Source organism: Balaenoptera physalus (genome assembly GCF_965194825.1).
Source record: "Balaenoptera physalus genome assembly, chromosome: 7".
Classification (NCBI taxonomy): Eukaryota; Metazoa; Chordata; class Mammalia; order Artiodactyla; family Balaenopteridae; genus Balaenoptera; species Balaenoptera physalus.
The window spans coordinates 24,890,636-24,916,394 of NC_138886.1; the positions used below are offsets into that span (position 1 = coordinate 24,890,636).

Genomic DNA, 25,759 nt, shown 5'->3' on the forward strand with positions numbered 1-25,759 from the left:
AAGGGCAATTTTCCATTCTCTCTATTCCATTACTATCTTCCAAAGCACAATTACATGTCAATTGAATGACTCAGAACTTCTTCTGCCCAAGTAATAAATCATAAGTGTAATGGGTAAAAAGAATTTGTCATTGTTCAGTGTGTATACAGAGTTATGTGGCATATAACCTCAAATTTCTTTCAGATCATATATAAATACATAATAAAATAATAATACTCATTAGTCAACACCAAATATAAGTTCCAGATGTCTGAACATCAAAGTATTTATAGGCCTATAGGAACCGCCTTGAGACAGAAACAGTTCTTCAGAAATGGTACTGGAAGAAAGCAGGCTATAAAAACTTCCCAACTTCTCTGAAACAAAAGCTATTCTTGTTTATACATAAATTATGAATGACTTTTTAAGGGCTGACTCACTGGCCAGTGCATGTGCCTACAAATCTGGTTTCACAAGAGAATGAGAGCCGACTGGACTAACAGGAATTCTACAACGAATCATTTTTTTTCCAGCTTGCATCTAAAGCAAGTCAGTTTGTCCAAGGTTTCAGCCACCACTCTTGTAAAGGCACAGTGGGTTTATTGCTCCAACTGGGAGCCCTGCCACAGCTCTGATGACATTTAAATCGCCTAGCAGGAGCTGCCTGTTTCAAGTGAATCATGGACCAGCTCTCTTGTTTGCAAAGAAACCTTTTGTGTTCTCAAGATAGGCCTTGGAAGAAGGGACTTGAGAGCCCCCTCAAATGGTGGGATTGGAATGCCATCAGGTGGACCCCTTGCCTGAAATCACTCACCCAAGAAACTGCAATTTCTAAGTCTTTTCTCTGGAGGATGGCCTTATGTCCAGGTGTATTGCCCTGGCAGACAACAGCATCAGCTTCTAATCTCAACTGTGCCATTTATTCATGGCCTGATATCAAACAAATTAGTTGACTTTCCTCAGGTTTTCCCATTCATGAAATGAGATGTGATACAGAATAACCTTTCAGGTCCTGTCTGTCTTTGATGAGCTAGGATTTGGTTTTCCTCTACACAAAAGTAAATAAATGAATGTATTACTTAGATCATCAACATGATGTATTAGATCCCAGTGATCAAAATTGCTAATGAGTGGCCTAATTAATCATGATTTAATATACGATTTCACTGTTAACAAAGACCTTCCAGGACTTGAAACATTTCTCTCTTGCAAGGAGCAGAAGGGGCAGGATCTGATTATTTCCTGAGAGTTTAAGTATGAAAAAGTAAAGCCAAGCAACTCATTGGCAACATGAAAAAAAATTCTATTATCTTTTTCTTCTTCAGATCTTCTTCTTATAGGAATTTCTTACAGGAAGGAGGGAAAAAAGGAATGCACTTTTTTAAATGCAGTGATTCAAACCCTCCAATGACTGATAGTGTATGAATGTCAAGAATTTTGAACATGAGTTATCCATCCTAATTTTTTTACCCAAAATGCTTTTTGTTGATTTTTCTAATGACTGAAAAATGTCCCTAGCCCAGGAGTCAAGATGGCAGTTTGGGAAGACGCAGAGTTAGCATCTCCTCACAAATAGGGCATCTGCCAGCTACTGGTGGGGGACTCTGACACCCAAGGAGATGGGAAGAACCCCAAAGTGAACTGCCGCCCCATGCGCCTTGTGGGATCTTGGTTCATGAGCCCAGGGTCAGACTGAAGCTCCTGTGGTGGGAGCTCTGAGTCTGAACCACCGGAGTAACAGAGAACCTCAGACCCCAGGGAATATTCATCAGAGTGAGGTCTCATGGAGTTCCTCATCTCAGCACCAAGACCCAGCTCTACCCAATAGCCTACAAACTCCAGTGTTGGAAGCCTCAGGCCAAACAAGCAGTAAGACAGGAATACAGTCCCACACATTAAAAAAAAAGGAAAAAAAAGGAGACAGCAAAAAATATGTCACAGATGAAGGAGCAAGTTAAAAATCTACAAGACAAAATAAATGAAGAGGAAATAGGCAATCTACCAATCTACCTGAAAAAGAATTCAGAGTAATGATAGTAAAGATGACCCAGAATCTCAGAAATAGAATGGAGGCACGGATTGAGAAAATACAAGAAATGTTTCACAAAGATCTAGAAGAACTAAAGAACAACAACAAAAAAAGATGAACAACACAGTAACTGAAATGAAAAATACACTAGAAGGAATCAATAACAGAATAACTGAGGCAGAAGAACGAATAAGTGAGCTGGAAGACAAAATGGTGGAAATAAATGCCGAGGAGCAGAATAAAGAAAAAAGAAAGAAAAGAATTGAAGACAATCTCAGAGACCTCTGGGACAACACTAAATGCACCAACATTCGAATGATAGGGGTCCCAGAAGAAGAAGAGAAAAAGAAATGGTCAGAGAAAATATTTGAAGAGATTATAGTTGAAAACTTCCCTAACATGGGAAAAGAAATAGTCACCCAAGTCCAGGAAGCACAGAGAATCCAATACAGTATAAACCCTAGGAAAAACACACCAAGACACATATTAAGAAAACTAACAAAACTTAAAATCAAAGAAAAAATATTAAAAGCAGCAAGGGAAAAACAAAAAGTAACACAAAAAGGAATCCCCATAAGGTTATCAGCTGATTTTTCAGTGGAAACTCTGCAGGCCAGAAGGGAGTGGCAGGATATACTTAAAGTGTTGAAAGAGAAAAACCTGCAACCAAGATTACTCTACCCAGCCAGGATCTCATTCAGATTCAATGGCAAAGTCAAAAGCTTTTCAGACAAATGAAAGCTAAGAGAATTCAGCACCACCAAACCAGCTTTACAACAAATGTTAAAGAAACTTCTCTAGGCGAGAAACACAAGAGAAGAAAAAGACCCACGAAAACAAACCCAAAACAATTAAGAAAATTGTAATGGGAACATACATATCAATAATAACCTTGGATGTAAATGGATTAAAATGCCCCAACCAAAAGACACAGACTGACTGAATGGATACAAAAGCAAGATCCATGTATGTGGTGTCTACAAGACACCCACTTCAGACCTAGGGACACATACAGACTGAAAGTGAAGGTCTTTGCACGGAAAAAGATATTCCATGCAAATGGAAATCAAAAGAAAGCTGGGGGCTTCCCTGGTGGTGCAGTGGTTGAGAATCTGCCTGCTAATGCAGGGGACGCAGGTTCTAGCCCTGGTCTGGGAGGATCCCACATGCCACGGAGCAACTGGGCCCGTGAGCCACAGCTGCTGAGCCTGCGCGTCTGGAGCCTGTGCTCTGCAACAGGAGAGGCCGCGGTAGTGAGAGGCCCGCGCATCATGATGAAGAGTGGCCCCCGCTTGCCACAACTGGAGAAAGCCCTCGCACAGAAATGAAGACCCAACACAGCCAAAAATAAATAAATTAATTAAAAAAAAAAGAAAGCTGGAGTAGCAATACTCATATCAGATAAAATAGACTTTAAAATAAAGACTGTTACAAGAGATAAGAGGGACACTACAAAATGATCAAAGGATCAATCCAAGAAGAAGATATAACAATTATAAATGTTTATGCACCCAGCATAGGAGCACCTCAATATAGAAGGCAAATGCTAACAACCATGAAAGGAGAAATCAACAGTAACACAGTAATAGTAGGGGACTTTAACACCCCACTTACACCAATGGACAGATCATCCAAACAGAAAATAAATAAGGAAACACAAGCTTTAAATGACACAATAGACAAGATAGATCTAATTGATATTTATAGAACATTCCACCCAAAAGTGGCAGAATACACGTTCTTCTCAAGTGCACACGGAACATTCTCCAGGATAGATCACATCTTGGGTCACAAATCAAGCCTTGGAAAATGTAAGAAAATTGAAATCGTACCAAGTATCTTTTCTGACCACAATGCTATGATTTGGAAATCAATTACAGGAAAAAAACTGTAAAAAACACAAATACATGGAAGCTAAACAGTGTGCTACTAAATAACCAAGAGATCACTGAAGAAATCAAAGAAGAAATTAAAAAGTACATAAAAACGAATGTCATTGAAAACACGACAACCCAAAGCCTATGGGATGCAGCAAAAGCAGTTCTAAGAGGGCAGTTTATAACAATTCAGTCTCACCTCAAAAAACAAGAAAAATCTCAAATAAATAATCTAACCCTACGCTTAAAACAACTAGAGAAAGAAGAACAAAGAAAACCCGAAGTGAGTAGAAGGAAAGAAATCATAAAGATCAGAGCAGAAATAAATGAAATAGAAACGAAGAAAACAGTAGCAAAGATCAATAAAACTAAAAGCCGGTTCTTTGAGAAGATAAACAAAATTGATAAACCCTTAGCCAGACTCATCAAGAAAAAAAGGGAGAGGACACAAATCAATAAAATTAGAAATGAAAAAGGAGAAATCACAACTAACACTACAGAAATACAAAAGATTATAAGAGACAACTACAAGCAACTATATGCCAATAAAATGCACAACCATGAAAAATGGAAAAATTCTTGGAAAGGTACAATTTTCCAAGACTGAACCAGGAAGAATTACAAAATATAAACAGACCTATCACAAGCAATGAAATTGAAACCATAATGAAAAATCTTCCAACAAACAAAAGTCCAGGACCAGATGGCTTCACAGGTGAATTCTATAACACATTTAGAGAAGAGCTAACACTGATCCTTCTCAAACTCTTCCAAAAAATTGCAGAGGGAGAAACACTCCCAAATTCATTCTACAAAGCCACCATCACCCTGATACCAAAACTAGGAAAAGATATCACAAAAAAAGAAAATTATAGACCAGTATCACTGATGAACATAGATGCAAAAATCCTGAACAAAATACTAGCAAACAGAATCCAACAGCACATAAAAAGTATCACACACCATGATCAAGTGGGATTTATCCCAGGGATACAAGGATTCTTCAGTATATGCAAATCAATCAATGTGATACACCACATTAACAAATTAAGGAATAAAAATCATATGATCATCTCAAGAGATGCAGAAAAAGCTTTCAGCAAAATTCAACACCCATTTATGATAAAAAACTCGGCAGAAAATGAGCATAGAGGGACCCTACCTCAACATAATAAAGGCCATATATGACAGACCCACAGCAAGCAACATACTCAGTGGTGAAAACTGAAAGCATTTCCACTAAGATCAGGAAGAAGACAAGGATGTCCACTCTTGCCACTCTTATTCAACATAGGTTTGGAAGTCCTAGTTACAGCAATCAGAGAAGAAAAGGAAATAAAAGGAATACAAATTGAAAAGAAGAAATAAAACTGTCACTGTTTGCCGATGACATGATACTATACATAGGAAGTCCTAACGATGCCACCAGAAAACCACTAGACCTAATCAATGAATTTGGTAAGGTTGCAGGATACAAAATTAATGCACAGAAATCTCTGGCATTCCTATACACCAACAATGAAAAATCAGAAAGAGAAATTAAGGAAACACTCCCATTTACCATTGCAACAAAAAGAATAAAATAACTAGGAATAAACCTGCCTAACGGGGCAAAAGACTTGTACTCAGAAAACTATAAAACACTGATGAAAGAAATCAAAGATGACATAAACAGACGGAGAAATATACCATGTGCTTGGATTGGAAGAATCAATATTGTGAAAATGACTATACTACCCAAAGCAATCTACAGATTCAGTGCAATCCCTATCAAACTACCAATGGCATTCTTCACAGAATTAGAACAGAAAAATTAGAACAGAAAAACAGAACAGAATTAGAACAAAAAATTTTACAATTCATATGGAAACACAAAAGACCCCGAATAGCCAAAGCAATCTTGAGAATGAAAAACGGAGTTGGAGGAATCAGGGTCCCCAACTTCAAACTATACCACAAAGCTGCAGTAATCAAGACAGTATGGGCAGTGTGAGTAGCTGGGCTGTAGAGAGCAGGACAGTTCCTCTGTGCATGTATGGCTGGGAAGCCGAGATAGGAGGTACAACAGCATAAAGTTTGCAGTGAAAACTTAGCAGTTTCAGCTCAACTGGAATGGGAAGTATCATCTGAGGTCTGCCTCATGAGATTTACAGGGACCTTCAAGACGGCAGAGGAGTAAGACGTGGAGATCACCTTCCTCCCCACAAATACATCAGAAATACATCTACATGTGGAACAACTCCTACAGAACACCTACTGAACGCTAGCAGAAGACCTCAGATTTCCCAAAAGGCAAGAAACTCCCCACGTACCTGGATAGGGCAAAAGAAAAAAGAAAAAACAGAGACAAAAGAATAGGGACAGGACCTGCACCTCTGGGAGGGAGCTGTGAATGAGGAAAAGTTTCCACACACTAGGAAGCCCCTTCACTGGTGGAGACGGGGGGTGGGGAGGGGGGAAGCTTCTGAGCCACGGAAGAGAGTGCAGCAATAGGGGTGCAGAGGGCAAAACGGAGAGATTCCCACACAGAGGATCAGTGCCGACCAGTACTCACCAGCCTGAGATGCTTGTCTGCTCAGCCGCCGGGACGGGTGAGGGCTGGGAGCTGAGGCTTGGGCTTTGGAGGTCAGATCTCAAGGAGAGGACTGGGGTTGGCTGCGTGAACACAGTCTGAAGGGGGCTAGTGCTCCACAGCTAGCTGGGAGGGAGTCCAGGAAAAAGTCTGGAACTGCCTAAGAGTCAAGAGCCCATTGTTTTGGGGTGCGCAAGGAGAGGGGATTCAGAGCACCGCCTAAATTAGCTCCAGAAACAGGCGCGAGCCATGGCTATCAGTGCAGACCCCAGAGATGGGCATGAAACGCTAAGGCTTCTGCAGCAGCCACCAAGAAGCCTGTGTGCAAGCACAGGTCACTACCCACACCTCCACTCCCGGGAGCCTGTGCAACCCGCCCCTGCCAGGGTCCCATGATCCAAGGACAACTTCCCTGGGAGAACACACAGCGCGCCTCAGGCTGTTGCAACGTCATGTCAGCCTCTGCCACCGCAGGCTCACCCCGCATTCCGTACCCCTCCCTCCCCCTGGCCTGAGTGAGCCAAAGCCCCCTAATCAGCTGCTCCTTTAGCCCTGTCCTGTCTGGCCCTCAGGCGACCTACACACAGAGGCAGGGCCAAATCCAAAGCTGAACCCTGGGAGCTGGGCAAACAAAAATGAGAAAGGGAAATCTCTCCCAGCAGCCTCAGGGGAAACGGATTAAATCTCCACAATCAACTTGATGTACCCTGCATCTCTGGAATCCTGAATAGACAGCAAATCATCCCAAAATTGAGACTTTGGGAGCAACTATATAGACTATAGACTTGGAGTTTGCTTTGTGCATCTAATTTGTTTCTGGTTTTATGTTTATTATTAGTTTAGTATTTAGAGCTTATTATCATTGGTAGACTTGTTTATTGATTTGGTTGCTCCCTTCTTTTTTTTCTTTTAAATATATATATATTTTTCCTTTTTCTCTTTTAGTGAGTGTGTATGTGTATGCTTCTTTGTGTGATTTTGTCTGTATGGTTTTGCTTTTACCATTTGCCCTAGGGTTCTGTCTGTCCGTTTTGTTTGTTTGATTTTTAGTATAGTTTTTAGTGCTTGTTATCATTGGTGGATTAGTTTTTTGGTTTGGTTGCTCTCTTCTTTCTTTCTTTCTTTTTTTTATTTTTAATAATATATTTTTTAATTTTTTATTTTAATAACTTTATTTTTTTCTTTCTTTCTTTCTTTCTTTTTCTCCCTTTTCTTCTGAGCCGTGTGGCTGACAGGGTCTTGGTGCTCTGGCCGGATGTCAGGCCTGAGCCTCTGAGGTGGGAGAGCCAAGTTCAGGACACTGGTCTACCAGAGACCTCCAGGCCCCACATAATATCAAATGGCGAAAGCTCTCCCAGAGATCTCCATCTCAGTGCTAAGGCCCAGCTTCACTCAGCGACCAGCAAGCTACAGTGCTGGACACCCTATGCTAAACAACTAGCAAGACAGGAACACAACCCCACCCATTAGCAGAGAGACTGCCTTAAATCATAATAAGGTCACAGACACCCCAAAACACACCACCAGATGTGGTACTGCCCACCAGAAAGGCAAGATCCAGCCTCTTACACCAGAACACAGCACCAGTCCCCTCCACCAGGGAGCCTACACAACCCGCTGAACCAACATTAATCACTTGGGGCAGACACCAGAAACAATGGGAACTACAAACCTGCAGCCTGCAAAAAGGAGACCCCCAAACACAGTAAGTTAAGCAAAATGAGGAGACACAGAAATACACAGCAGATGAAGGAGCAAGTTAAAAACCCACCAGACCAAACAAATGAAGAGGAAATAGGCAGTCTACCTGAAAAAGAATTCAGAGTAATGATAGGAAAGATGTTCCAAAATCTTGGAAATAAAACGGAGAAAATACAAGAAACGTTCAACAAGTACCTAGAAGAACTAAAGAGCAAACAAACAATGATGAACAACACAGTAGATGAAATTAAAAACTCTCTAGAAGGAATCAATAACAGAATAACTGAGACAGAAGAATGGATAAGTGACCTGGAAGATAAAATAGTGGAAATAACTACTGCAGAGCAGAATAAAGAAAAAAGAATGAAAAGAATTGAGGTCAGTCTCAGAGACCTCTGGGACAACTTTAAATGCACCAACATTAGAATTATAGGGGTCCCAGAAGAAGAAGAGAAAAAAAAAAGGGACTGAGGAAATAGTTGAAGAGATTATAGTTGAAAAAGTACCTAATATGGGAAAGGAAATAGTCAATCCAGGAAAGGCAGAGAGTCCCATACAGGATAAATCCAAGGAGAAACACGCCAAGACACATATTACTCAAACTATCAAAAATTAAATACAAAGGAAAAATATTAAAAGCACCAAGGGAAAAGCAACAAATAACATACAAGGGAATCCCCATTAGCTTAACAGCTGATTTTTCAGCAGAAACTCTGCAAGCCAGAAGGGAGTGGCAGGACATATTTGAAGTGATGAAAGGGAAAAACCTACAACCAAGATTACTCTACACAGCAAGGATTTCATTCAGATTCGATGGAAAATTAAAGCCTTTGCAGACAAGCAAAAGCTAAGACAATTTAGCACCACCACAGCAGCTTTACAACAAATGCTAAAGGAACTTCTCTAGGCAGGAAATACAAGAGAAGGAAAAGACCTGCAATAACAAACCCAGAACAATGAAGAAAATGGTAATAGGAACATACATATCAATAACTACCTTAAATGTAATTGGATTAAATGTTCCAACCAAAAGACATAGACTGGCTGGATGGATACAAAAACAAGACCTGTATATATGCCGTCTACAAGAGACCCACTTCAGACCTAGGGCCACATACAGACTGAAAGTGAGGGGATGGAAAAAGGTATCCCATGCAAATGGAAATCAAAAGAAAACTGGAGTAATAATTCTCATATCAGACAAAATAGACTTTAAAATAAAGACTATTACAAGAGACAAAGAAGGACACTACATATTGATCAAGGGATCAATCCAAGAAGAAGATATAACAATTGTAAATATTTATGCACCCAACATAGGAGCACCTCAGTGCAGAATTCAAATGCTAACAGCCATAAAAGGGGAAATTGACAGTAACACAATCATAGTAGAGGACGTTAACACCCCACTTTCACCAATGGACAGATCAACCAAAATGAAAATAAATAAGGAAACACAAGCTTTAAATGATACATTAAGCAAGACAGACTTAATAGATATTTATAGGACATTCCATCCAAAAACAACAGAATACACTTTCTTCTCAAGTGCTCATAGACCATTCTCCAGGATGTATCATATCTTGGGTCACAAATAAAGCCTTGGTAAATTTAAGAAAATTGAAATCATATCAAGTATCTTTTCCGACCAGAACACTATGGGACTAGATATCAATTACAGAAGAAAATCTGTAAAAAATACAAACACATGGAGACTAAACAACATGCTACTAAATAACCAAGAGATCACTGAGGAAATCAAAGAGGAAATCAAAAAAATACCTAGAAACAAATGACAATGAAAACACGACTACCCAAAACCTATGGGATGCAGCTAAAACAGGTCTGAGGGAAGTTTATAGCAATACAATCCTACCTGAAGAAACAAGAAAAATCTCAAATAAACAACCTAACTTTACACCTAAAGCAATTAGAGAAAGAACAAAAAAACTCCAAAGTTAGCAGAAGGAAAGAAATCATAAAAGTCAGATCAGAAATAAATGAAAAAGAAATGGAGGGAATGATGGCAAAGATCAATAAAAGTAAAAGCTGGTTCCTTGAGAAGATAAACAAAATTGATAAACCATTAGCCATACTCATCAAGAAAAGAAGGGAGAAGACTCAAATCAATAGAATTTGAAATGATAAAGAAGTAACAGCTGACACTGCAGAAATACAAAGGATCATGAGAGATTACTACAAGCAACTATATGCCAATAAAATGGACAACTTGGAAGAAATGGACACATTCTTAGAAAAGCACAACCTTCCAAGACTGAACCAGGAAGAAATAGAAAATATAAACTCACCACTCACAAGCACTGAAATTGAAACTGTGATTAAAAATCTTCCAACAAACAAAAGCCGAGGACCAGATGGCTTCACAGGTGAATTCTGTCAAACAGAGAAGAGCTAACACCTATCCTTCTCAAACTCTTCCAAAATACAGCAGAGGGAGGAACACTCCTAAACTCATTCTATGAGGCCACCATCACCCTGACACCAAAACCAAACAAAGATGTCATAAAGAAAGAAAACTACAGGCCCGTATCACTGAAGAACATAGATACCAAAATCCTCAACAAAATACCAGCAAACAGAATCCAACAGCACATTAAAAGGTTCATACACCATGATCAAGTGCGGTTTATCCCAGGAATGCAAGAATTCTTCAATATATGCAAATCAATCAATGTGAAACAGCATATTAACAAATTGAAGGAGAAAAAACATATGATCATCTCAATAGATGGAGAAAAAGCTTTAGACAAAATTCAACACCCATTTATGATAAAAACCCTCCAGAAAGTAGGCATAGAGGGAACTTACCTCAACATAATAAAGGCCATATATGACAAACCCACAGCCAACATCGTTCTCAATGGTGAAAAACTAAAACCATTTCCTCTTAAGATCAGGAACAAGACAAGGTTGTCCACTCTCACCAGTATTATTCAACACAGTTTTGGAAGTTTTAGCCACAGCAGTCAGAGAACAAAAAGAGAAAAAAGCAATACAAATCGGAAAAGAAGAAGTAAAACAGTCACTGTTTGCAGATGACATGATTCTATACATAGAGAATCCTAAAGACACTACCAGAAAACTACTAGAGCTAATCAATAATTTGGTAAAGTAGGAGGATACAAAATTAATGCACAGAAATCTCTTGCATTCCCATACACTAACAATGAAAAATCAGAAAGAGAAATTAAGGAAACACTCCCATTTACCATAGCAACAAAAAGAATAAAATACCTAGGAATAAACCTACCTAGGGAGAAAAAAGACCTGTAAGTAAAAAACTATAAGACACTGATGAAAGAAATTAAAGATGATACAAACAGGTGGAAAGATATACCATATTCTTGGAATGGAAGAATCAACATTGTGAAAAGGACTATACTGCCCAAAGTAATCTACAGATTCAATGCAATCCCTATCAAACTACCAATGGCATTTTTCACAGAAGTAGAAAAAAAATTTCACAATTTGTATGGAAACACAAAAGACCCCGAATAGCCAAAGCAAACTTGAGAAAGAAAAACGGAGCTGGAGGAATCAGGCTCCCAGACATCAGACTATACTACAAAGCTACAGTAATCAAGACAGTATGGTACTGGCAGAAAAACAGAAATATAGATCAATTGGACAGTATAGAAAGCCCAGAGGTAAACCCATGCACATATGGTCACCTTATCTTTGATAAAGGAGGCAAGAATATACAATGGAGAAAAGACAGCCTCTTCAATGATTGGTGCTGGGAAAACTGGACAGCTACGTGTAAAAGAAGGAAATTAGAACACTTCCTAACACCATACACAAAAATAAACTCAAAATGGATTAAAGACCTAAATGTAAGGTCAGACACTATAAAACAGAGGAAAACATAGGCAGTACACTCTATGACATAAATCACAGCAAGATCCTTTTTGACCCACCTCCTAGAGAAATGGAAATGAAATAAAAAATAAACAAATGGGACCTAATGAAACTTAAAAGCTTTTGCACAGCAAAGGAAACCATAAACAAAACAAAAAGACAACCCTCAGAATGGGAGAAAATATTTGCAAATGAAGCAACTGACAAAGGATTAATCTCCAAAATTTATAAGCAGCTCATGCAGCTCAATATCAAAAAAACAAACAAACCAATCCAAAAATGGGCAGAAGACCTAAATAGACATTTCTCCAAAGAAGATATACATATTGACACACAACACATGAAAGAATGCTCAGCATCACTAGTCATTAGAGAAATGCAAGTCAAAACTACAATGAGGTATCACCTCACACCAGTCAGAATGGCCATCATCAAAAAATCTACAAAGAACAAATGCTGGAGAGGGTGTGGAGAAAAGGGAACCCTCTTGCACTGTTGGAGGGAATGTAAATTGATAGAGCCACTATGGAGAACAGTGTGGAGGTTCCTTAAAAAACTAAAAATAGAACTACCATACAACCCAGCAATCCCACTACTGGGCATATGCCCTGAGAAAACCATAATTCAAAAACAGTCATGTACCACAATGTTCACTGTAGCACTATTTACAATAGGCAGGACAGGGAAGCAACCTGAGTGTTCATTGACAGATGAATGGATAAAGAAGATGTGGCACATATATACAGTGGAATATTAGCCAGAAAAAGAAATGCAATTGAGTTATTTGTAGTGAGGTTGATGGACCTCGAGATTGTCATACAGAGTGAAGTAAGTCAGAAAGAGAAAAACAAATACCATATGCTAACACATATATATGGAATCAAAAAAAAAATGGTTCTGAAGAACCTAGGGGCTGGACAGGAATAAAGACACAGACGGAGAGAATGGACTTGGGGACGCGGGGAGTGGGAAGGGTAAGCTCGGATGAAGTGAGAGAGTGGCATGGACATATAATACACTACCAAATGTAAAATGGATAGCTAGTGGGAAGCAGCAGCATTGCACAGGGAGATCAGCTTGGTGCTTTGTGTCCACCTAGAGGGATGGGATAGGGAGGGTGGCAGGGAGATGCAAGAGGGAGGAGATATGGGGATATATGTATATGTATAGCTGATTCACTTTGTTATACAGCAGAAAACAACACAACATTGTAAAGCAATTATACTCTAATAAAAATGTTAAAAAAAAAAAAGACAGTGTGGTACTGGCACAAAAACAGAAATATAGATCAATGGAACAGGATAGAATGCCCAGAGATAAACCCACGCACATGTGGTCACCAAATTTATGACAAAGGAAGCAAGAAAATACAATGGAGAAAAGACAACCTCTTCAATAAGTGGTGCTGGGAAAACTGGACAGCTATATGTAAAAGAATGAAATTAAAACACTACCTAACACCATACACAAAAATAAACTCCAAATGGATTAAAGACTTAAGTATAAGCCCAGACACTATAAAACTCTTAGAGGAAAACATAGGAAGAACACTGTTTGACATAAACCACAGCAAGATCTTTTTTGACCCACCTCCTAGAGTAATGGAAATAAGAACAAAAATAAACAAATGAGACTTAATTAAACTTAAAGGGTTTTGCACAGCAAAGGAAACCATAAACAAGACAAAAAGACAACCCTCAGAATGGGAGAAAATATTTGCAAATGAAACAGACAAAGGATTAATCTCCAAAATTTATAAGCAGCTCATGCAGCTCAATATCAAAAAAACAAACAAACCAATCCAAAAATGGGCAGAAGACCTAAATAGACATTTCTCCAAAGAAGATATACATATTGACACACAACACATGAAAGAATGCTCAGCATCACTAGTCATTAGAGAAATGCAAGTCAAAACTACAATGAGGTATCACCTCACACCAGTCAGAATGGCCATCATCAAAAAATCTACAAAGAACAAATGCTGGAGAGGGTGTGGAGAAAAGGGAACCCTCTTGCACTGTTGGAGGGAATGTAAATTGATAGAGCCACTATGGAGAACAGTGTGGAGGTTCCTTAAAAAACTAAAAATAGAACTACCATACAACCCAGCAATCCCACTACTGGGCATATGCCCTGAGAAAACCATAATTCAAAAACAGTCATGTACCACAATGTTCACTGTAGCACTATTTACAATAGGCAGGACAGGGAAGCAACCTGAGTGTTCATTGACAGATGAATGGATAAAGAAGATGTGGCACATATATACAGTGGAATATTAGCCAGAAAAAGAAATGCAATTGAGTTATTTGTAGTGAGGTTGATGGACCTCGAGATTGTCATACAGAGTGAAGTAAGTCAGAAAGAGAAAAACAAATACCATATGCTAACACATATATATGGAATCAAAAAAAAAATGGTTCTGAAGAACCTAGGGGCTGGACAGGAATAAAGACACAGACGGAGAGAATGGACTTGGGGACGCGGGGAGTGGGAAGGGTAAGCTCGGATGAAGTGAGAGAGTGGCATGGACATATAATACACTACCAAATGTAAAATGGATAGCTAGTGGGAAGCAGCAGCATTGCACAGGGAGATCAGCTTGGTGCTTTGTGTCCACCTAGAGGGATGGGATAGGGAGGGTGGCAGGGAGATGCAAGAGGGAGGAGATATGGGGATATATGTATATGTATAGCTGATTCACTTTGTTATACAGCAGAAAACAACACAACATTGTAAAGCAATTATACTCTAATAAAAATGTTAAAAAAAAAAAAGACAGTGTGGTACTGGCACAAAAACAGAAATATAGATCAATGGAACAGGATAGAATGCCCAGAGATAAACCCACGCACATGTGGTCACCAAATTTATGACAAAGGAAGCAAGAAAATACAATGGAGAAAAGACAACCTCTTCAATAAGTGGTGCTGGGAAAACTGGACAGCTATATGTAAAAGAATGAAATTAAAACACTACCTAACACCATACACAAAAATAAACTCCAAATGGATTAAAGACTTAAGTATAAGCCCAGACACTATAAAACTCTTAGAGGAAAACATAGGAAGAACACTGTTTGACATAAACCACAGCAAGATCTTTTTTGACCCACCTCCTAGAGTAATGGAAATAAGAACAAAAATAAACAAATGAGACTTAATTAAACTTAAAGGGTTTTGCACAGCAAAGGAAACCATAAACAAGACAAAAAGACAACCCTCAGAATGGGAGAAAATATTTGCAAATGAAACAGACAAAGGATTAATCCCCAAAATATACAAACCCCTCATGGATCTCAATATCAAGAAAACAAACAATCCACTTAAAAATGGGTGGAAGACCTAAATAGACATTTCACCAAGGAAGACATACAGATGGCCAAGAGGCACATGAAAAGATGCTCAACATCAGTAATTATTTGCAAATCAAAACTGCAATGAGATATCACCTTATGCGGTCAGAATGGCCATCATCAAAAAATCTAGAAACAATAAATGCTGGAAAGGGTGTGGTGAAAAGGGAACCCTCCTGCACTGTAAAATATAAATTGATACACCCACTATGGAAAACAGTATGGAGGTTCCTTAAAAAACTAAAAATAGAAGTACCATATGACCCAGCAATCCCACTACTGTTCATATACCTTGAGAAAACCATAACTCAAAAAGAGTCATGTACCACAATGTTCATTGCAGCACTATTTACAATAGCCAGGACATGGATCCAACCTAAATGTCCATCGACAGATGAATGGATAAAGAAGATGTGGCATATATATACAATGGAATATTACTCAGCCATAAAAAAATGAAATTGAGTTATTTGTAGTGAGGTGGATGGACCTAGAGTCTGTCATACAGAGTGAAGTAAGTTAGAAAGAGAAAAACAAACAGCGTATGCTAACGCATATTTATGGAATCTAAAAAAAAAAAATGGTACTGGTGAACCTAGTTGCAGGGCAGGAATAAAGAGGTAGACATAGGGAATGGACTTGAGGACATGGGGTGGGAGGGCAAAGCTGGGGCCAAGTGAGAGTAGCATGGACATATATACACTACTGAATGTAAAATAGTTAGCCAGTGGGAAGCAGCAGCATAGCACAGGGAGATCGTCTCACTGCTTTGCCATGACCTAGAGGAGTGGGATAAGAAGGATGGGAGGGAAGCTCAAGAGGGAGGGGATATGGGGACATGTGTATGCTTATGGCTGATTCACTTTGTTGTGCAACAGAAACTAACACAGTATTGTGAAGGAACTATACTCCAATAAAGATCTATTCAAAATAAATAAATAAACCTAGCCCAAATGTGCATCTGAAAAAGAAAAAAAAGAAAAAAAAGAAAAATGTCCCTAAGAAAGGGAGTGTTTGGTTCTTGAAATTTTGAACAGGGAGCTTAGTATTTGGATCTGAGCTCCATTGTACTTTGGGAAGCTGTCTTAAGCAGAGGTAACCATACTTCTTTTCCTCCTTTTCTCAGAAGGAGTTTGTTTTTATCTGCACACTTGTCCATGTGCATAATCCTGAATTTCCTCTGATAACAAAATTTGATCACTACAAGGTGGTAATAGTGTTCACTTATCAGTTTTAATTATTAAATAAATAACTTCAAGCTACACAGGCAATGTGGAATAAATTCAACATGGAAGAGATATTACTTAAATCTTGAAGCTCCAATGTTGCACAATTAACAATAAATCCATTATTACTTGATGTCTTTTCTCAAACAAAAAACACATGTGACTGGGAATTTAAAAACTGAACAGGCATTGGCAAATGTTTTCCAAATATAATACACCATCCTGACAGCTAATGCATCAGCAATGTTTACTTCAGCAAATGTTTCCAATTTGGAGGGGGAAAAAATGAGTGTCTAATAATAATCTTCTACTTTTGAACGCGTATACGGTGCTTTAGAGTTTACAAAGCACTTTCAGTGTATACATCCACTCAACTGATCCTTGAAACCACCCTGGGAGGTAGACGGGACACATATTATATTATCTTCCAACAATTTGCCATTGCCTACTCTTGTCATGCTGTTTCGTGTTTTTGTGACTTCACACGTGCTCTTCCTGAGTCCTGGAATGCCCTCTTACCCTTCCTCCTCTGTGCCATTTTCCATCTAGTTAATTCCCAATCATCTTTAAAAATCAGTGCAACTGCCACCTCTTTTGAAACCCTCAGTTGAAATCCTCCAGTCTGATTTAGTTCTCTCCCTTCTGTGCTTCTTCCGTGACCCATGTAGTGTAACAATGATAACAATTTACTGTAATCATTTTTTTGCTTTTCTGTCTCTCTTACTAGACTGTGCACTAACTTGATTACATGGCTCTTTTTTCATTTACTTGACACTGTCACTGTCACATAGTAAGGACTCAACGTTGAAAAAACGAGTGCACTCTGTTTATGAGATGAGGAAACTGATGCTCATGAAATTAAGTGTTTTGTTCAAAGTCACACAGCCAGAGAGGTGCAGAGGTTGAACTTTAACCTATGATGCTGGTCTCCCAGTCCTGTAGTCTTTCCTTGATATCATGCTGTGTTTGCTTTGCTTGTTTCTATTGAAATATATTAAATGATCATGGATATAACATAACAGCATCTTGAGGGTATTTCTGCAGCACATATAAGGAACCATTGAGAAGAAATATGCTTTTTTCTAGTTATTTATTCATTTATTATTTTTAATTCACTATTTACTTCCTATTTTCTTCCAACAGGGATTTAAGGCAGCTTAAAATAATGTTTATGTAAAACAAGGATAAAAGACAAGGAGCCAGGTAAAAGAGAAAGTAAGGAGGGAAAGTATTGTGTCAAAAATCTTAGGCTAAGGAGAGTGACTGTTGAACTTAAAACTTGGCCTTGAGCTTCCTGGGTTCCAAGTAAACAAGGGAAACATAATGTGCTATATTGCTCTTATTATTATGTAAAGAGAAAGAACATCATGGCAGACAGTTTTTCCCCTAGCATTAAACTTTAAGAGGAATTTATTGCATATGTATTTATATGAGTTCATGAAAAACATAATAGAAAAGCTTTCACCTGCAGCTCACAAAAGAGAAATTTCTTAATCAAACATTTATTGAATATCTCCTCTATGTTAGACACTGTATTGGAACAAAGATTCAAAGATGAATAAGATATGACCTTGCCTTCAAAAGATTTCACAGTCATCTAGAAAACAAAAGTAATATACAGCTTACTAGACATAAAGCGGCAGAAATTTTTGACAAGAATATACATATTTAGGCATATTATCAATGTTTGATGAATGAAAGGATTGATGGCTTATTTGTTTTTGTTTTTCTTAATTCTTTCATTTAAAGTCTATGTGCTTTGCAGCAAAGGAAAATATAAACACGATGAAAAGACAACCCTCAGAATGGGAGAAAATATTTGCAAATGAAGCAACTGACAAAGGATTAATCTCCAAAATTTATAAGCAGCTCATGCAGCTCAATATCAAAAAAACAAACCACCCAATCCAGAAATGGGCAGAAGACCTAAATAGACATTTCTCCGAAGAAGATATACAGATTGCCAACAAACACATGAAAGGATGCTCAACATCACTAATTATTAGAGAAATGCAAATCAAAACTGCAATGAGGTATCACCTCACACTGGTCAGAATGGCCATTATCAAAAAATCTACAAACAATAAATGCTGGAGAAGGTGCGGCGAAAAGGGAACCCTCTTGCAATGTTGGTGGGGATGTAAATTGATATAGCCACTATGGAGAACAGTATGGAGGTTCCTTGAAAAACTAAAAATAGAACTATCATATGACCCAGCAATGCCACTACTGGTCATATACCCTGAGAAAACCATAATTCAAAAACAGTCATGTACCACAGTCTTCATTGCAGCTCTATTTACAGTAACCAGGACTTGGAAGCAACCTAAGTGTCCATCGACAGATGAATGGATAAAGAAGATGTGGCACATATATACAATGGAATATTACTCAGCCATAAAAAGAAATGAAATTGAGTTATTTGTAGTGAGGTGGATGGACCTAGAGTCTGTCATACAGAGTGAAGTAAGTCAGAAAGAGAAAAACAAACACCGTATGCTAACGCATATTTATGGAATCTAAAAAAAAAAAATGTGTCTGAAGAACCTAGGGGCAGGACAGGAATAAAGACTCAGATGTAGAGAATAGACTTGAGGACACAGGGAGTGGGAAGGGTAGGCTGGGACGAAGTGAGAGAGTGGCATGGACATATATACACTACCAAATGTAAAATAGATAGCTATTGGGAAGCAGCCGCATAGCACAGGGAGACCAGTCTGGTGCTTTGTGACCATCTAGAGGGGTGGGATAGGGAGGGTGGGAGGGAGACGCAAGAGGGAGGATATGGGGATATATGTGTATGTATAGCTGATTCACTTTGTTATAAAGCAGAAACTAACACACCATTGTAAAGCAATTATACTCCAATAAAGATGTTAAAAAAATACATAAAGTCTATGTGCTTTGTACAGTTGCTGTTCAATATAAGAATGTATGTGCTTTAGAAGCTTATAAACATTATCCATACATGGAGGCATCTTTTTCAACTCTAGCCCTCTCGGAAGTAAACCAATAATAAATTGTCTGGACTCAGAAAACATGGTTAGAGTGAAAAGTCCACATTTTGTTCCTGTAATTTGTAACGCACTCAGAAAATCCCAAGGCTGGCTCAGAACCAGCTGACAATCCCTCCAGCTCTGGACTTATAATGGGGAGCCTATTTTTCTTTTTATTACTGGTAACTGGAAAAGCCTAGCAACTATTTTCCGTTGACATTCCCTCCAGGATGGAGAGCTTGTTTTTCCTAGATTTTCGTATATTTTTAGATGGTCATCTTGGGCAGTCTGGCTTCGTATCAAAAGTGTTTTTAATTGAAGAGGTTCTCCCTTGGGCTATTGGGTAGAAAAATACATTCTCTGTATCTCCGTGTCTATTTTGGGGGTCACAGCTGGATTCCAGTTCTCCATCTTTTTGCAAAGTGGCTGCTCTTCCATCTTATCCTTGCAGTGTGCCTGAAAAAGGAAGGAAGGAACAGAATCTATGATCAGTCTTCTAAATGGCTGACTGAGAAGTGGCAAAAGCAGGAACCTTGGGCCACCTACTCCATTTTCTCAAACTTCTGGAAAATGTAAAAAATGTTAATGCAGAAGCAGGAATGTTGATTATTGGACAATAAAAAAATGGTAGTCTCCACCTTAAGATTTGCTGTTGGATGGAACTTATGGGAGTCTTATTTACACCCAAGGACACTGCCTCCTCCTTGCGTTTTTCATTTGTGTAGTTGTCATTTTCTTAGAGGTAGAACGTGATAGTGCTTAACTTTGGGTTTACGAAACCCAGAACTTTTTAAAAATCCTATGACACATGTATGGCTTTTTCTCCTTTTGCTTCCTGCTTGGTGTGATGAAGCAAAGCACACTTAATTATAAAGGAGAATCATGCTTGATATTTGATAATTTCAGAACATTGTTTAGCAATCTGGAAAGAACTGGCAAGAAGCCTGGTCTCTCACTGGGTGTAACATGGGGAAGATTGGAAGTGAACTACCCGGGATCCATAGGTTGTAGGTCACTGGTATCATGACAGGTATTTTAGCACACTAGCTCATTTAGTCCTCACAACCAAGTGTAAGAAAGCAACGCTATCCCCATTTTCCAGTGACAGATTTCAGAGATCGACTAACTTGTGAGGGTCACACAGTTGGTAGTGTGGTACGGGGGTGGCCTGTAGTTGATATGACTTCAAAGTCTGGTAATCCATTCTCTTAACCCCATGGAGGCCTGGTGTGCCCAGAACACCATGATACATCTTTAGGAGAATAAGGGATATTGACATATTCCCTTGACAATTTTCCTTAAATGATTCTTTCCACAAGGTAGGATTATCAGTGGAGAAGAGTTTTAGGCTGTAACCCAGCATTCATCTTCTGAGGAAAACACTGATTCACCCAGTTATATTATTCAGAGGAGACCAAGAATATGAGGCATCAGCAGACGGTGGAATTCCTTTTCAGTGAAGCCAGAGATGTCAGAGAAAAAACAATTAATGACATTTCATAATACTTTATACACAGTGTACTTATCTCATTCTCAAGTTCTCTTGTCCTATTTAAGAGGACAGGATAAGGGGTGTGACGCCCACCTGGTTTCACTTGGAAAAGGGACACATGCTAAAGGCAAACCTTTGAGGTATTTGCTGAAATGGTTTGTTGGGGGTGGCTTCTTTTCAGTTGAGGCCATTGTGGTTCAAGTATGGAGCTCAGAGACCTAGATATGTGCTTCTGAGAGTTTCACTGTTGCACTCTATAGAAAGTCATTCTGCTAAAAGGAGTCACACTAGATGCTGCTTAATATCAGATGCTGCTGATAATTTGCTTTCATTGATAACAAAAAAATTTTTGAAACTCTAGTCATAAGTAAAAATCCTTTGGAAGCTTCTAGGGTATCTTGAGTTATTAATCAGCATGTGTATATTCTGGGATTATAATCAAAATATTAAACATCTGCTTTTGGCATGGCCACCAGCTGTTAAAATGGACCCAGCCTGCAGATTTGGGGCTGGATTCGGGGAGGAGCCTTCCTTGTCAGGCTCTAATCCTTCAGGGATTGGGAAGGTCTGGATTGGGGGCGGGGGTGGAGGGAGGCACTCCCATGGGAGGCACTAAGGTATCCAGAACAGCAGGGAGGATCTCAAGGGTTATTTACAAACTGATAGAAAATGTTTAACATTTTAACAATGGTTACTTCATGCCAGTGTTATGAGCTGAATATCAGGTCTGTATATACGATGAATCTAAAATAGTAAAGTCCTACAGACATCCAGTGCTATGGGAATAAACAAGGGAAACCCTGAAGCCAATGTGAAACTGCTTTTATAGAGTCTTTTCTAGGAATATTGACAACTAACACTGGAAAGATGACCTAAATATATTTAAGAATATAGTTCTGGAGTCAGACTGCCTGGATGTATTAGTTTCCTATTGCTACTGTAACAAGTTATCACAAATTTAGTGGCTTATAATAGTGCACATTTGTTCTCTTGCAATTCTGGAGGTGAAAAGTCTAAAATCAAGGTATTGGCAGGGCTACTTTCCTTCAGGAGGTTTCAGGGGAGAATTCATTTCCTTGCCTTTTCAGCCTCTAGAGGCCACCCACATTCCTTGGCTCATAGCCCCTTCCTTATATCACTCCAACCTCCTGCTTCTGACAACACATATCCTATTACTGACTTTGACCTTCTTGCTTCCCTCATAAAAAGACCCTTGTAATTACCTTGGGCCCTCTTGGATAATCCAGGATAATCCTCCCATCTCAAGATCCTTAAATAATTCCATCAGCAAAGTCCTTATGGCCATGTTAGGTAACATCTTCATAGGTTCTGGGGATTAGATCGTGGACATCTTTGGGGAGTTATTCTGTCTACACAATGGATACCCACCCTATCTCTGCTACTTCCTAGCTCTGTGACCTAGTGATCAGCTATAAACACATTACTCACTCTCTCTGTGCCTTGGTTCCCTTGAAAGAAAAATGGGGGTAGTAGTAGTACTTTCCTTGTAGGATGAAGATTAAATGTGTTATTATAGGTGGAGGGCTTGGAACCATGCCTAGCCCCTAGGATGTGTTCAATGACTGCTACCTGTTGTGAACTGTGGGTATCAGTGCTCCTCTGGTGAATCTGGTCTCCAACAAACTCTGTTTTGTTCTCTGCTACTGACTGCAGAGCCAATGTCCTTGTCAGGCCATTTTATGTATGTATTTATGTATTTATGGCTGCACCGCCTGGCTTGCGTGATCTTAGTTCCTGACCAGAGATAGAACCTGTGCCCCCTGCAGTGGAAGCGCTGAGTCCTAACCACTGGACCACCAGGGAATTCCCCTTGTCAGGCCAATTTAAGGAGACAGTGCCTTTTGGTCCTTCATCAGTCTGTTGCAGTACAATAACCTTCCTGGTTTTGTATTCCTGCAACCACTCCTTCACTACAGTCAGGGAGCTTCTTGAGTTCCACCTGCAGCATCAACCTAGCTGTGCCTCTGGAACAAGAAAAAGGATAGACTAGCTTTAAGAAATTGTAGCTCAGTGTTACGGGACTAACCATGAATCCATGCCTGAAGTCTACCAATTCCTTGTTTCAGTGACCATCCTTGTAAGAATCTTCCAAAATGGAGTTTCATCCTGTCCTCACCCATCTTCCTAGCACAGGGTTGCTGTCCCCAGTCTGATGGAACCCCTGACATCGCTATCTTCTAGTCTTTATGCCTCACATCCCTACATCCTCCAAAGTGTGTAGCAGCACACCACCAGCATGTGCCCTCCCCCCTGGAAGGGATTTCAAAGCCCTGCCTTCGTATCAAATGTGGGGAATAAACGTCTGTTCCTTTTATAGAATAAATTGGATTTGGACTTGCAGGCGTCTGCTGTCTGAGGGTTGTCATGAAAGAAGAAAGTGGCATGTGTAGATGAGAGTGGAACAGATGTCTCCTTACAGCTTGGGGGATCTATGAATTCAGTGGAAACACTATAAGGAAAATTGTAAGATGCTTTCCTGGCATGACTGAATCCAGAGAGACTATGTTTCTTCAGAGTATTATAAGAACTTATTCCATTTCTGTAGTGTCAAGGTTTGCCTTTTTTAATATCCCTATTTGTGGAAATTTCTCACCTGTAAAATCATATGCAGGAAAAGAAAATATATTCTCTGACACTAAAAATCAATCTGTTTAAACCACTGGTCTTTCCCAGCCCCCTTTCTTGCGCCATTACCACCATTTGAAAAAAAAAGAATTTCAGTTTGTGGCATCACTTTGGTAACTTCTATTCCTTCTAAACTGGGTTGTACTATTTTGAAAAACAAAAAAAGTATTTTACCCAGACTTATTTTCCTTGTCAACTGCCTTTGCCACAAAAGACTAAATTCGTCTCTATTATAAATAGAGCTCAGTTACAGAGAAGTTTTACTGGCTACCTTAAAAGAAGCATGGTTATTTTAATGAGTAGAATAATTTGAGTTTTGTTTTCTTCATTTTCCAGCCCTGTTTTCAAATTAAAAAATAATCCTTCATTAAAAGAAATGCAAACAATTTGTGTAACATAAAAACTTTATAACTCTTTAACATTAAGCATCCGAAGAGGAAGACACAAATACTCATCCCAGAGTCAGCTTTTAGTTTGACGATGTGAAAAGAATACTTGATTAGAAGTCAGCAAACGTGGGTACTAGTTCTTAGTTACTAATTATTAGGTTAAGACGTTCATGCTTTTTGCTTCAGCTCTTCATCTGTAAAATGTGGGTAATAATTCCTCCACCTCATACACTTATAACAGGGCTCTGAGGAAGTAATCTTTAAGAAAATGAGTTGGAGAGCACAAAGGGTCCTTTTAAAATATAAAATTCCAGCACAGTATAGTAGAGAACGCACAGGTCTGCAGTCAGCCTATGTGGTGAATTCTGGTTCTGTCAAGTAACAAGCTGTGGGACTTGCCCAAGTTAGTTAACCTCTCTGAGCTTTGAATTCCTCATCTGTAAACATAAAAAACCCTCTGGGTGACTGTGAGCATGGAAAGAGAGCAGAAAACAAGTGTTCAGTGATGGTAGCTCTTATTACTTTTCTCCACCGAACAAGGCATTCCTGTTTGTGTATCGAAGCTATAAATATACTAGAGGTTTCCCTGGCCCAGGCGCTCTTGGAACATTTGACTCAATAGCCTTTCTCCTTTTTTTATGAAAAATTGATACTGTGGGCAGGCTTGTGGTTCTCCATGTCATTAAGTTCAGAAATAAATGTGCTCAACCACAAACCCCCCATCTTGCTCCAAAGGCATCTCAGGTTTTCAGTCTGCACGTTGAGTAGGGTGTACTCTTGCCTGCAAGGAGCATTCCTAGCCCTTCAGACAGGGCCGAGGGCCCAGGTGGGGCTCAGGGCTGAGCAACTTTCAATGCATCGTGACTATGAATTTGCTTCACTTTTCTCAGAAAGGCCCAGTGCCTCTTGCAGCTCAGTCTGGCATGGCCTTAAGTCAGCAAGTGCAAACTCAAGTGAGGGCAGGGCGGTAACCAAATGGGTGTTGCAGGGGGCAGCAAGAAGACCATGGAGAACAGGAAATGGCAGCTCTCAGTCTGGTTGATGGTTGCCAGATAAGAATGCAGGCCCAAGTTTACTATATCCTGTTTGTTTTCCCCAAGAAAAGCCACAAATCAGAATTTTCATGTGATATTTTTCCAATTTTTACGTGTTGGCAGCTAATCCTCATTACTCTCTAACTCTGTAGAGATTAGAGTTGTCCCATGGACTACCCTTGTTTATCTTCTTATATTCAGTGCCAGCCTGTGGGCCTCTAGTCACTCTGTGGGTCAGGAGACACTACCTTTATCTGCATGAACTTAGGTCACTTAGAATCAAAATCACCTTTAAGTGAAAAAGCCACAAAAACCCCATAGAAAGATTTTAGCTCTGAAATTATCTAATATCTTTACTGTTCTTGACTGTGAATAATTTTCTAAAAGCTTAAGAAGATGTAACCCTCGTTGATCACTATCTCTTGATAAAAATTACAGTTTTCAAACCATGTTCATATAAGATGAAAGCACTTCAGAATAGCATGTGTAACTCACCTATACATACAGACTCCGAACACCAGAATGTTTTCGGAATGGGAGAGAGAAGTCTTGCCCAGATATGATTTCCATCCATATCAAGT

The 25,759-nt window shown here is 39.2% G+C and overlaps 3 long non-coding RNA genes across 4 annotated transcripts in view; 2 read left to right on the forward strand and 1 right to left on the reverse strand.

Moving 5' to 3' along the window:
• Positions 1–25,759, forward strand: part of LOC309665097 — a 914,413-nt gene that overhangs the window by 260,331 nt on the left and 628,323 nt on the right. The gene's annotated exons all lie outside the window — the stretch shown is intronic.
• Positions 1–25,759, forward strand: part of LOC309665080 — a 267,884-nt gene that overhangs the window by 149,287 nt on the left and 92,838 nt on the right. Inside the window, exon 3 of one of the 2 annotated variants that reach the window (XR_014266197.1) lies at positions 18,371–19,139. The exons of the other annotated variant lie outside the window; for it this stretch is intronic. This is a non-coding gene — a long non-coding RNA (uncharacterized lncRNA). Of the gene's footprint in view, positions 1–18,370; positions 19,140–25,759 lie in introns of those variants that run through there. 2 annotated transcript variants of the gene reach the window in all.
• On the reverse strand, positions 1,622–18,377 carry LOC309665095. The gene is made up of 2 exons (XR_014266216.1): positions 15,355–18,377; positions 1,622–3,385 (listed from the first exon to the last, which is right to left on the reverse strand). It is a non-coding gene; the product is annotated as an uncharacterized lncRNA (long non-coding RNA).